The sequence below is a fragment of the Panthera uncia genome, assembly GCF_023721935.1.
Source record: "Panthera uncia isolate 11264 chromosome A3 unlocalized genomic scaffold, Puncia_PCG_1.0 HiC_scaffold_11, whole genome shotgun sequence".
NCBI lineage: Eukaryota > Metazoa > Chordata > Mammalia > Carnivora > Felidae > Panthera > Panthera uncia.
In genome coordinates this window covers 25,100,371-25,112,559 of record NW_026057578.1, presented here as the reverse complement: position 1 = coordinate 25,112,559, position 12,189 = coordinate 25,100,371, and positions in this window count along the sequence as shown.

Below are 12,189 nucleotides of genomic sequence, written 5' to 3'. Positions count from 1 at the left end.
AAAGGGCTGGCTCTACCACGCCCCTGCTGTCCTCCATACACCCCCAACACACTCTCTGACTCAGTTCTGGGTCTGCCACATCCTGTATTGGGAGCCTCCTCAGGCCCCTCCCGAGAGCTGAAGGCTCTGCCCCAGGCTCGCAGCTCTGATGTCACTCCGAAGGGGAAGGCCCCACCCCCAAAACCACAGAGCCCCCACCCCCTTCCCCCCTGAGGTCTGTTGGCCAGGGGCCCAGTGCCTGCGCCTTCAGGCCTCAGTGATGAGCCCTATCGGTTTTGGCCAGTAGCCCCTTGCCACCTGGTGCCAGGAGGACCCCTTTCTCCGCTGAAGAGCTCCTCTGGGCACAAGTCCCGCCCCACCCACCCGGGCTTCAGAGCTCAGGTTATAAAAGTCGTGTCTTTCTGGGAGGCTGGAGACGAGGCCAGGGAGATTCCGGGCCGTCCTGTTATTGGAGAGGTAAGGACAAGGAGGGCACTTCTCACATGTTTCTTGAGCACCTACAATAATGTGCAGAGGTGCACAGATTCTTAGTGGTTCGAATCCACGCTCTGCCACCTGTGTGACCTTGGGGTGATTCATTTTTCCTCTCCGAACCTCAGTTTTGTCATCTGTACATTGGACTTGCTATCAGTGATCCCAGACCATGTGGTGAGGACTCGGGGATGTAATGAAGCTCTCTTTACAAAGTCCTTGGCATGGTGCCTGCCCCTTGGTAACAACTCAACTAGAAGTTGGGGCTGGTAGGGATGATTGAAGGCAAGAGTTGGAGAGAGCTGGAAGACAGTGTAATGTGTGAAGAGCAGGAAGGGAGGGGAGACCCGACTTGGGTGAACTGATTGAGAAAAGTGCCCACGTAGAGGCTGACTAAACTCTGGTGGGCTGAACAGCGGGGGGGGGGGGGGGGGGGGTGTTTCACATCAGCCTGGAAGCAAAATACGAATAGCTAATGCCGTGAGTACAAATTTTCCAGCCCCAAACCCGCATACGCAAGGGAACGAATATGTTTTTTATTATTCAGTGTAATCGTTGTTTGGAGCTCCTATGCCCCCAAGCAACCAAAAACTGACTGCTGCTAATTCAAGGCATCACTGGGATTTTCTCAGCTACTTCAGAGCAGGCTCAGTGCCTTGGCGGGGGGGGGCAGTGAAGGAGGGTGGCTCCTTCATTGGCGTGGCATGGCAGGGTATGGTGGTGGCGCCTCGGCGGGCCTGCCTACACTGGATATGTCTGCATCCCAGCCAGTCCCTGCCTGGCAGCTCCAGAGGCTGCATCTCCTGGTGGCACACTGTAGCCCACCCAGAGCGCCCCCTGCCTGCGGGCTCTGGGGTCCCAATTCTGCCCTTTGGCCACCAGGCAGGGCCAAAGTTCACCTGTTACAAACACACTGGTTGAAATATTGAAATATTTCCCTGTTATCTGGTGAGGAAGTGTGGCTTCAAGCCCCTCCCCCCGCTGCCCACCCCAGCCAGTATAAGACCTCCCGCAGGACCCTCATCCCTTCAAGATCCAGAAATCTCCATGGTTCAAAGGGAGCACTCCATCTTCTAACATCTCACAATGTCACCCGGCCACATGAACAGCTGTTGAGCACACTGCTTGCCAAGTGCTTTGCACATATCGTTGAATGTATTCCTCACAACAACTTATGTTTATCCCCATTCCACAGATGAGAACACTGAGGCACAGAGAGGTCCAGTAAGTTGCTCAGGGTCATACAGTCAGGAAGTAGCAGAGCCTGGATTTGAAGGCGGTCCACATGATGGGGAAGGGCACTCCAGGAAGAAGAAAACAAAAGCACTAGTGTGAGGTGGTGAGAAGTGCAGGGTGTGTTCAAGGACTAGCGGATCTGGAACGAGGGGGAAAGACAAGGAAAGGGAAGCTGGAGAGAGGTTCCAAGGGAGACAGGGCTGGGAGACCCTAGACAATGGGTCCCCAGTGCAGACATGCAGGCGGCCACTGGGGTTTCCAGTTCTATGCCCACAGGTCCTGACTGGGAGGATGCTGCTGTTCTGGGGGTCACTGCTATGCTGGGGGCTGCTGCCCCAGGCTCAAGGGGAGGCCCGGCATCAGATCCTCCTGCGAATCAGCAAGGATCAGCTGAAAACAGGTAAAATTTAAGGGGTGGGCTTTGGGAGGCAAGAGCTCAGGGAAGGGCGGGGGTGGGAGATGGTACCACCATCTAGCCTCCCCATGGCCCGCAGCAGAATTTGCCTTCCTCCACCCAGACCTGACCTCAACCTTCCCCTGCTCTAACACTTGCTGTGGCTCTCTCATGCCTCAGGAGAAGCTCCAAGCTCCTCATCTTGGCATTCAAGACTCTGCATCCCCAGCCTCTTCCGCTGCCACCTGTCCTGACCACCCCCATAGACTTCACAGCCTCCTTCCCTTCCTGGGCTATTTCTTCTATCTACAATTCTCTTTCCCTCCTTCCCCACATGCTGAATTCTGACTCATCCTGTAAGGCAAAAGCTCTAACAGTCCCTCTGATGGGAATCCCGCCCCCACACCCCCAGTTTCCCCAGGCAGAAGGAGTCTCTTTCCTCTGGGCTCCCACAACCCTTTGGTGAAACCTCATCTATGGCATTTTCCTGATGTATGACACTTATCCTGTCTATGTGTCTGTTTGTCTCTCTCCCTCTTGACCATGAGCTCCTTACTGCCCATCCACCTCCTCCCCTACTTACCGCTGTCTATCCTCACCCATCTTTTGGTTTCATAAATTCACTAGACTCCTTACCACCTCAGGGCCTTTGTACAAGCTGTTCCCTCAGCCTACATTGCTCTCCTCCTAGACCTTGCAATAATGGATTCCTTCACTTCGTTCAGGTCTCAGCTCAAATGCCTCCTCCTCAAGGAGGCTTTCCTTGACCACTCTGTCTAAAATAGACCTTCATTCACCCCAGTCATGCTCCAACTCTACTCCGTTGTTTTTTTTTTTTTTTCTTTGTAGCACTTACTTTCAAAAATTGCCTTGTTTGCTTATCTGAGCATTTGGCTGTTGTCTATCTCTCCCACTAGAATGTATACTAGAACGCACACTGCTCCTGTTCCCTGAACCCAGAGAGAGTGCACACTTAATAAGTACTTGCTGCTAGGGGCACCTGGCTGGGTCAGTTGGTGGAGTGTGAGACTCTTGATCTCAGGGTTGTGAGATCAAGCCCCACGCTGAGTGTAGTGGTTACTTAAAAATAAAAAATTCTAAAAAAAAAAAAGAAAAGAAAAAAGTAAGCACTTGCTGCTAAATGACCATCTCAATTTTTTTTAAATGCTTATTTATTTTGAGAGAAGAGAGACAGACCGACAGAGTGCGAGTGGGGAAGGGGCAGCGAGAGGGAGCCGCAGAATCCAAAGCAGCCTCCAGGCTCTGAGCCGTCAGCACAGAGCCGGATATGGGGCTCGAACTCACCCACTGTGAGATCATGACCTGAGCCGGAGTCGGACGCTCAACAGACTGAGCCACCCAGGCGCCCCTTTTTTATAAATTTTTTTAATGCTTATTTATTTTGAGAGAGACAGGCTGACAGAGTGTGAGTGGGGAAGAGCTAAATGACCATTGAATCACTGGCTCTGAGCAGATGCTGGTGGGCATTTGCTGAATGACTGAATGAAGGGTGAGCCCCACCTTGAGAAGGGGCTTGTCTCCTCAGACATTTCAGACCTGTTCTCGGAGCACCACATCTTGGACCGCGTGGCCGGGATTCCTGTGACGGGGGCTGCAGGTGAAGGCGTCACCATCCTGGACCACCTGCCCTTTGTAAGAGAAGGCCTCTCCAAGAAGAGCAGTGGGCTTGATCTGTCACTGGTCAGGGACCTGCTCTCGGGGAAGCGCCTCCCACTGCTGGAGAAGCTGCTCCAGGTGGGCGGGTGAGTCCGCAGAAGCTGCCTCTGGCCTTTCTTCCCCCTTCAGCCTCCGCCCCTGAGCCATAATGTTCTCCTGTATCAAGAAGAGGACTGGGCAGGTGGGAGGCCCGGAGGCTCCCTATAGCCTGGAAAATGCATAGCAAGTGCACCTTTATTGTTCTAAATCTCTCCAAGCTACTTAGAATCGTCCAAAGCAGGGTCTAAATCAAGGATCTCACCTAGCAGCCCTCCAGACCCCCACATTCAGCCTACACCTGGGTACTGCAAATTTGCATGGTGGTTTTTTTTAAATATCTTAACTTTAAAAAGTTAAAAATGTTGTAATGAATTGCCAATATTTAAAAATCAAGAGGGTTTTAATCAAAATCAAGGTTTTCTGATTGTATGGTTAGTTAGGACTGCTGTAACAAAGGACCACAAGCTGTGGCTTAAACAACAGGAATTTGTTGTGTCACAGTCCTGGAGGCTGGAAGTCCAAACTGAAGGTGTGGACACAGCTGCTTCCTTCTAAGGGTCGTGAGGATCTCTTTTCCACGCCTCTCTTCCAGTCTGGGTGGTCTGCTGACGATTCCAGTGGGCACCAGATGAGTCACTAACTTGTATCTGATGTTTAAAAAGTACTCTGGGCCCTTCTCAGCTCAGGGAGATGCTGGGACCTGATGTCACTGAGGGGAGAAGAAGGCTCATGTCCTCCCTCCTGAATGCTCAGCAGGGCAGATGGTCCCTCAGTGGATGGTGGCGAGATCACCTGCCATCTTGCTTTCTGAGTCTTGCCTGCTTGCTTCCCTTTTGCAGATTGCTTATACTTGAACTCAGGCAGCCTCACTGCATATAGACAGCCCCTCCACTGCATTCTCCCCATTTTGTAGAGGGTGATACTGAGGCCCACAGAAGGGAAGAGACTCAACCAGGTCTTCAAGATGTGGAGGCTGGAACTATAGCCCCATTGTTCTCCAGCTGGACTGGGATCGGGGACGGGGGTGTCCCAAACCTGCTCCTGCTCCTCCTGGGGTCCATCCCTATTCCAGCCAACCCAGATACACACACTCTACAGAACCACGGCGGTCTTAGCAGACCACACCAACACCCCCCAAACCTCTCACAGGTTGGTCATAGAAGATGCCGTAGGACCAGAGATCACCCTGCAAATCCTGAGCGACAGCCTGCTGCAGGTCACGTTGCGAACCAAACTGTACCTCTCGCTCCAGCAGTAAGTACACCGGGCACTTCCTCCCCACCCCCCTCAGTGCCAGGCAGGCCAACCCCTCATTGCTATGACTCAAGAGGCAGCCATGCAGGGCTAGCAAAGGCCTCCTGCCTCTGCCGCCATAAGCCTCATAATAATCCTTTCCACTCGGGCTTGTTTCAAAGCCATTTTCACTGATGGGGAAACTGAGGCACAGAGTGGCAGAGGGACCGACCCAGGATAACACAGTGAGTCAGAAGCAGAGACCGAAATAAAACCCTTGGACTGCCAAGTCAGGGAATATGTGTCCCATCTGAGTAAAATGCAGATGCATTGACAGCATGATCTGAGGAGGGTCTGATTCAAGCCCCGCCACCCTCACCTCCAGAGTATGGCATAACTGCACTCCACTCCTACTCACCATCTAAGCAACTTGAGCAAGGGCATCTGTTCCCTGGGCCTCAGTTTCCTCATCTACAAGACGGGTATGATCAAGTATGCTCCTACCCTTGGCTGTTGTGAGAGTTCACTGCCGACCTGAGAGCTTGGATATCTCACTAAGGTGTGGGTGATCATGCCGACCTGGGGTTGCAAACCGTGGGCAACAGAGGGAGTGCTACGGGTGGTATCTGCACGTGAAACAAATATTCCTTTTTTTTTTTTCCCAGAGAGAGAGAGAGCACAGGAGAGAGGGAGAGGGGCAGAGTAAGAGAGAGAGAAAAAGAGACAGAGAGAGACAGAGAGAGACAGAGAGAGAGAGAGAGAGGGAGAATCCCAAGCAGTCTCCACACTGTCAGGGCAGAGCCAGACATGGGGCTCGATCCCACAACCCTGGGATCATGACCTGAGCCAAAATCTAGAATCAGATGCTCAGCTGACTCAGCCACCCAGGATCCCCAAAACAAATATTCTTAAAAGCCCCTTAGGAATATGTCCACTGTTGGTTTTCTTTAAAATATGGCCTTCTTGGTCTACCTTCCCTTTTTAATAGAGAAGTGAGCACAGAGGAATGTTTCTTTGGTAGAGAAGTGGGCACAGAGAAATATTTCTCTCCTATACAATAAACGTATCATCGCCCTTATAGTGATGTGCAGTAAAAACACAACCTAACTCTTGGCCTCGTGGGGACTGTAGCACTTGGAGCACCTGTGGCCCATGTCAAGGTCACCTTCAGCCCCAGGTGATTGTCCTGCTGGCTGGTGTTTTCGAATCTTTCAGGTTTTCCGAAGTGAGAGATCCATATGTTTAATGACGTCTCCTAGTTTTTCATTTGAGCCCCGCAGGCAGCAGCAGGCCACCAGCCTGTGACTTCTGGCCTCCACGTCAGGTGGTGGCTTGGCACCTGCCTAGACCTGCTGCCCCTACAGGATACTGCGGCTCAAAGTCATCAAGAACATCCGCATTGGGATACGGCTGGAACAGATGGGGAACGAGACCAAGGTGGCCTTCGAGGAGTGCCACACCCCACCAGGATACCTCAGCATCAAGGTTCTGGAGCAGTGAGTACCTGCCCACACCTGCACTACCACTGGCCAGGAGGGAGTGCCAGGACTTCCCGCCCTTCATGCAGACTCCCTGTGGGGGCTGCTTTTCCCCAGCCTAGTTCTCTGGGTGACCAAGGGCATCAGGGACAGGGTCATCTGCAAGGCTCCGAGCTGCACACACCATCCATCAGCATTTCCTCTCTCCACACTGAATGTCATGGCTGAGAGCGGGCATCCAACCAGGTCAAACCTCAGCTTGGCTGCTTCCTAACTCGGGGACCCTGAACAAGCTATATGACTTTTAGAGCCTGTTTCCTCACCAGTAAAATGAAATTGTCCACAGAATCCACCCAGCAGGGGGTGGGGGTGAGGAAAAGATGAGCTGATCTATGTGCTGACGTAACCTTAGCACAAAACCACCTCCTCCAGGAAGTTTTCCATGACTCTCCCTCCTCAAAAATCCCAGAGACCTTTATCAGAGAGGAAATGAAGAGACAGAAGCAGAGAGGGACAATAAGGAAAAAGTAAAGACGAGGAAGTCATGGAGATAGAAAGCAAGAAGGCAAGAGAGGGATAAAACAGAAAAAGAAAGGGTGGGGTTGGGGAAGGAGAAGAGAGACACCAAGTGGGGAAGGAGACAGCCACTCTATGTTACACAAGCCCATCGGCCCTGCCCTGGATTCCCGCCTCTGGCCTCAGTCTCCCCTTCCATGGTGTCTCAGATCCCACCTGCTCTCCCCCACCACTAGAATGGACCCCCTCCTGGCGAACGGAGCTCTGGAGTTGGTGACGAGTACCCTAGATAAGGCACTGCCCTTCCTCCTACAGAAGATAGTAAGTTGTTCGCCCTCGTCTGCCTCCTGGGAGAGGGGTGTGACCCCAGAAAGAGCCTCTCAACTTGACAAGGACCGCATCGTGCCTTCCCTGCAGGTGTGCCCCCTGGCCACGACCCTGCTCAACTCACTGCTGGAAGGCCTGCTACACCTCACTCTGCGTACGTAGAGTGGCCGAGAAAGCGGCTTAACTTCCATCCCCCTAACTGTGTGCCAGGAACCGTTCTGGGCTCTGAGAACAGGACAGGAAACCAAACAAAGCCTAGCTGCAGGGAGCCTACTTTTCAGTGGGGGAGAAAAAGGGCACTGTGCCTCATGACCTGGGCAAGTCATTTTCCCCCGGAGCCTCAGTTTCCCAACCTGTAAAGTGGGACTAATCCCAGACCCACAGAGTGGACTGCTGCAATAATACATATAACCCGGCACAAAGTTACCGCTCAATAAATGTTCATTGTTACAAGAGGCACAGGCCTAGCCCACAAGAACTTAAAGCTGAGCAGAGAAGTTCAATTTCTGCCTGCTTCACTGCCTCTCCACACCGTTTCACCCTCCCGCAGGGCAAGCGGGGTCCTACTTTCATTTTCCCATTGCAGCCCCGACCATCTCAAGCCCAGAAGACTTCCAGTACTATGTCACCACCACGGAGTTCACGGAGGAGGCCATCCTGATGAAAGTCCAGGCGAGCCAGCACCCTGGCTAGGGCAGACCCTCCCGGGACACCCACTGGCCTAGGGGAGGATGGGCAAAGAGGAAAGTGAGATGGCCTTCTCTGGATGGGAGGCATACAGAGAGGCCACAGGTAAGGGTGGTAGGCAAAAGAGGAGAAGGAGAGGGAAGGAGGGAGAAAGAAGGGGAGAGCTGGTGGACCCCTGCCCTCGGGAGCTTGTGCTGAGGCCCACTTGAACCCTGGAGAGCAAGAGAGGCCACGAGGCTACAGGTGCTGTGAGCGGGGATGAGACTCCAACAAAAGGGTAAGTGGGGCAGTTCGTGGGTGCAGAATTATATGCAACACCCAGCTGGAAGAGATTCCTCAGATGGGGAAACCGAGGCCCAGAAAAGGGCCTGTCAGAGGTAGTAGGTCAGGTGGACAGGAAGGATTTGAGTGGATAGGAAGGAGGTGCTGTTAACAAAGGCACAGAGAAGGGAATGGGGTCGGAAGAGGGAGAAGCGAAAAATAGGAGCTCGTGTGTTCAAAATGTAGCTCTACCTACCGTCTGTAGGACATTGAGTAAGTCATTTCACCCCTCTGGGCTTCAGTTTCCCCACCTGTCTAATGGGGACAGTAATAGTTCCCATCTCACGGCACCGCTGTAAGGTCGAAATGAGATTGTGCACATAAGTGTTCAGCACTGCCTAGCACATAGTGAGCCTGTGGTATCGGTTATAGCTATAATCGGTTGTTGGTCAGAGAAGCTGTTCGCACTGAATTTCTCCTTCCTCCTTCCTTTTTCTGAAGCTTGTGACGCCCTGCAGCCCAGGCCAGAGACCCCGAAGGCCTGACCACCTGACCCCCCAACCCCTTCCAAAATTAGCCCAAGGCAGCATGGCAGACCTCGCTTTTGGGCTAGAAGTCTACAATGACATCCTGTCCTGCCTCTACACCAGCAAGGAGATCCACGTGGACCCCCAGGACTCCAAAGTGAGTGCTCAAGAAAGGGGAGTATATAACTTTATTGCTTTGCTTTTCACATGAAGAAACCAAGATCCAGCTGGCAGAAGTGCCTTTCTGGGGGACCTAGGTAAGTCACTTCCTCTCTCTGGACCTCCCTGGAGAACTCCTCTTCAGCCCTCAGAACCCAGCATGGAAATCCCCTCCTCTAGGAAGTCTTCCTTGAACACCCAGGTCCCTTTATTGCTCCTCTCTTCATAACACTTATCCATTCACTCATGCCACAAATCGCTCTTGAAGGCCTACTATGTGCTAGGCCCTGTGCACCCAGCGTCCCTGGCCTTATAAAGCTCAAAGTCAAGTGGGAGAATAGAAACTGAACAAGAAAACAGTCAGATAAATAAAATAATTTATCTTGTTTATAATAAGAGCACTGGGTCAGCAAGCGACTAGTGGAAATGACAGGGCTACCCTGGACACTCTAGTCAGTAAAGACATCTATGAGGAGGTGGCCCGAATGGTGACAAGGAGGCATACATATAGAGATCTGCAATAAGAGCAAATTGCCAGGGTCAATGAAGAGACCAATGAGGGGGAAATCCAGATACATCACTGCTTAAAAGCCCCAAGCAGCAACTCAGCACACTCTGAATAACATCCAGTCTCTTCTCTGCAACCCCCTGCCCATTTCTCCAGCTCTGTCCCCTTACCTACTCCACTCCAACCACACTGGCTGAGCTGGTGCCCACCTCAGGGCCTTTGCACCTGCTGGGCTCACTGCCTGGAACATTCTTCCTTCCACTGTTGGCCTCAGTGCAAATGTCATCTCCTCAGAGAGCCCCTCCTTGACCACCACATCTAAATATGCAGAATAGGCCTTCCCCCTCCTCGCCCCACTTCCCCTCTCTTTCTGTGCTTTTCCCTTCAAAACGCTGATCACACTGGGCATGTGTATGAGTAAAGTTACATATGCAAGGTCATATGTTGACAAATACACACACATGTGTTTATTTATTTAACTTTGTGTGTGCACTGCCTCCCCCATTCGAGGACACAGACTACAGATGGTGAACATGTCTACAGCATGCAGTGGGTGCTCCATAAACACTGAAACACAAAACCCTAAGATCTGTGTCTAGAGGAGATCTAATGCTACTGCTCCATTTTTTTACATGAGGAAACCAGGGCCCAGATAGGGAAAGAGACTTGCCCAAGATGACCCAGCAGTGGGATCAGGAGTAGAGCCAGGTGTCCCCACGCTGGGGAGACAGTTGTAAGTGAGCACTGAGATAATTGTAGGTGAGCATTGTAATTCCATGCCCACAGGAATTCTTACCCCAGTGGGCAAGGGTACATATGCAAGGGTGCGCTTTGTAGCTTCACTTGGGATAGGGCAAAAAATAAAGTTAACCTAGGTGTTCATCAATGACAAATTGGTAAAAAGGAGTCTGGTTATGGTCATACAGGGTGGAATACTATGCAGCTGTCAAAAAGAATGGCATTGGTGGAATGCAAACTGGGGCAGCCTCTCTGGAAAACAGTATGGAGGTTCCTCAAAAAATTAAAACTAGAACTACCCTATGACCCAGCAATTGCACTACTAGGTATTTATCCAAAGAATACAGTGTGCCGTTTCGAAGGGGCACATGCACCCCAATGTTTATAGCAGTGCTGTTGACAATAGCCAAAGTATGGAAAGGGCCCAAGTGTCCATCGACAGATGAATGGTTAAAGAAGATGTGGTATATATATACAATGGAGTATTACGCGGCAATCAAAAAGGATGAAATCTTGCCATTTGTAACTACGTGGATAGAACCAGAGGTATTATGCTAAGCAAAATCAGTCAGTCAGAAAAAGACAAATATCCTATGACTTCACTCATATGTGGAATTTAAGATACAAAACAGATGAACACAAGGGAAAGGAAGCAAAAATAATATAAAAACAGGAGGGGAGACAAAACATAAGAGACTCTTAAATATAGAGAACAAATTGAAGGTTGCTGGAGGGGTTGTGGGGGGGGATCGGCTAAATGGGCAAGGGGCATTAAGGAACACACTTGTTGGGATGAGCCTTGGGTGTTATACGTAGGGGGTGAATCACTATTCTATTCCTGAAATTATTATTGCACTATATGCTAACTAACTTAGATGTAAATTAAAAAATAAAAATACAAGTAAAGAATTCAGGGGGAAAAAAAGAATGGGGTTGGTTCTATATGTACTGATACTGAGAGAAAAAAAAAATAAGGCGCAGGACTGCATGGTGAGAATATTCTCTACTATGCATGTTTATATGTGTGTAGAAAACAGGATGTACTCCCAAATGCCAACACTGGTTACCCCTGAAAATAGGATTTGGAGGAAAAGGGGAAGAGGTGTTGGTGTAGACTTGTCCCCTTTATACGTTTTTGTACTGCTTTCCATCATGATTTATGATTTTCAGGAACCAATGGAGTATGGCTAGATGGATAGAAATATAATGAAGCAAGTATAGGAAAATGTTAACTGAAGAATCTAGGTGATAAGTATACAAATGTTGAAATCCTTTCAACTCTGCTACATGTGCGGAAATTTTCACAGTAAAACATGGAAAGGGAAAATCACTGAAACAATAAAGTTAACCTTTCCGGATAAATCATGGTGAGAAACCAGGTGGAAGTCTCCTCCGATGTCAACGTCGACTACGCAGTGCATTCAGCTGGAAGCAATTACACCTCACTGAACCCCAATGACACCCCTGAAACTGCTCAGAACAGAGCTACGGGATTCTAAAGGCCAACACGCGGTTTGCCCTTTTTCCAGGCTGCCGACCTCATTGAACTGTTGTCACTGAGAGAGCTGGAGCGGGAGCCCAAGGTGGGTGTGTCACCAGCTTCCCCTCCCGCACCAGGGCCAGGATCTCAGGAAAGAGTCTGGGATGGGGGCAGGATTGGGCCACGTAAGCATGTTCCATTTGGCCAGAGTTTCCTACTGTGGACTCCAAAAACCACTGCACCTATTCCACTGGTGCTGTGAGGGTTGGGGGGGTTGGTTCAAGTAAGGCACTTAGCTCATCGCCCCGCCCAGGTGCCCATGGCCAGGAGGCTGGCGTTATGACTCACTACTGAACGGGCCCCTGCCCCTGCTAAGGCAGCCAGATGTGCACACGGAGACAACAGCGAGCAGTGACTATGTGCCAGGCTCCTCCACCTGCGTCAACATAATCCTCAGA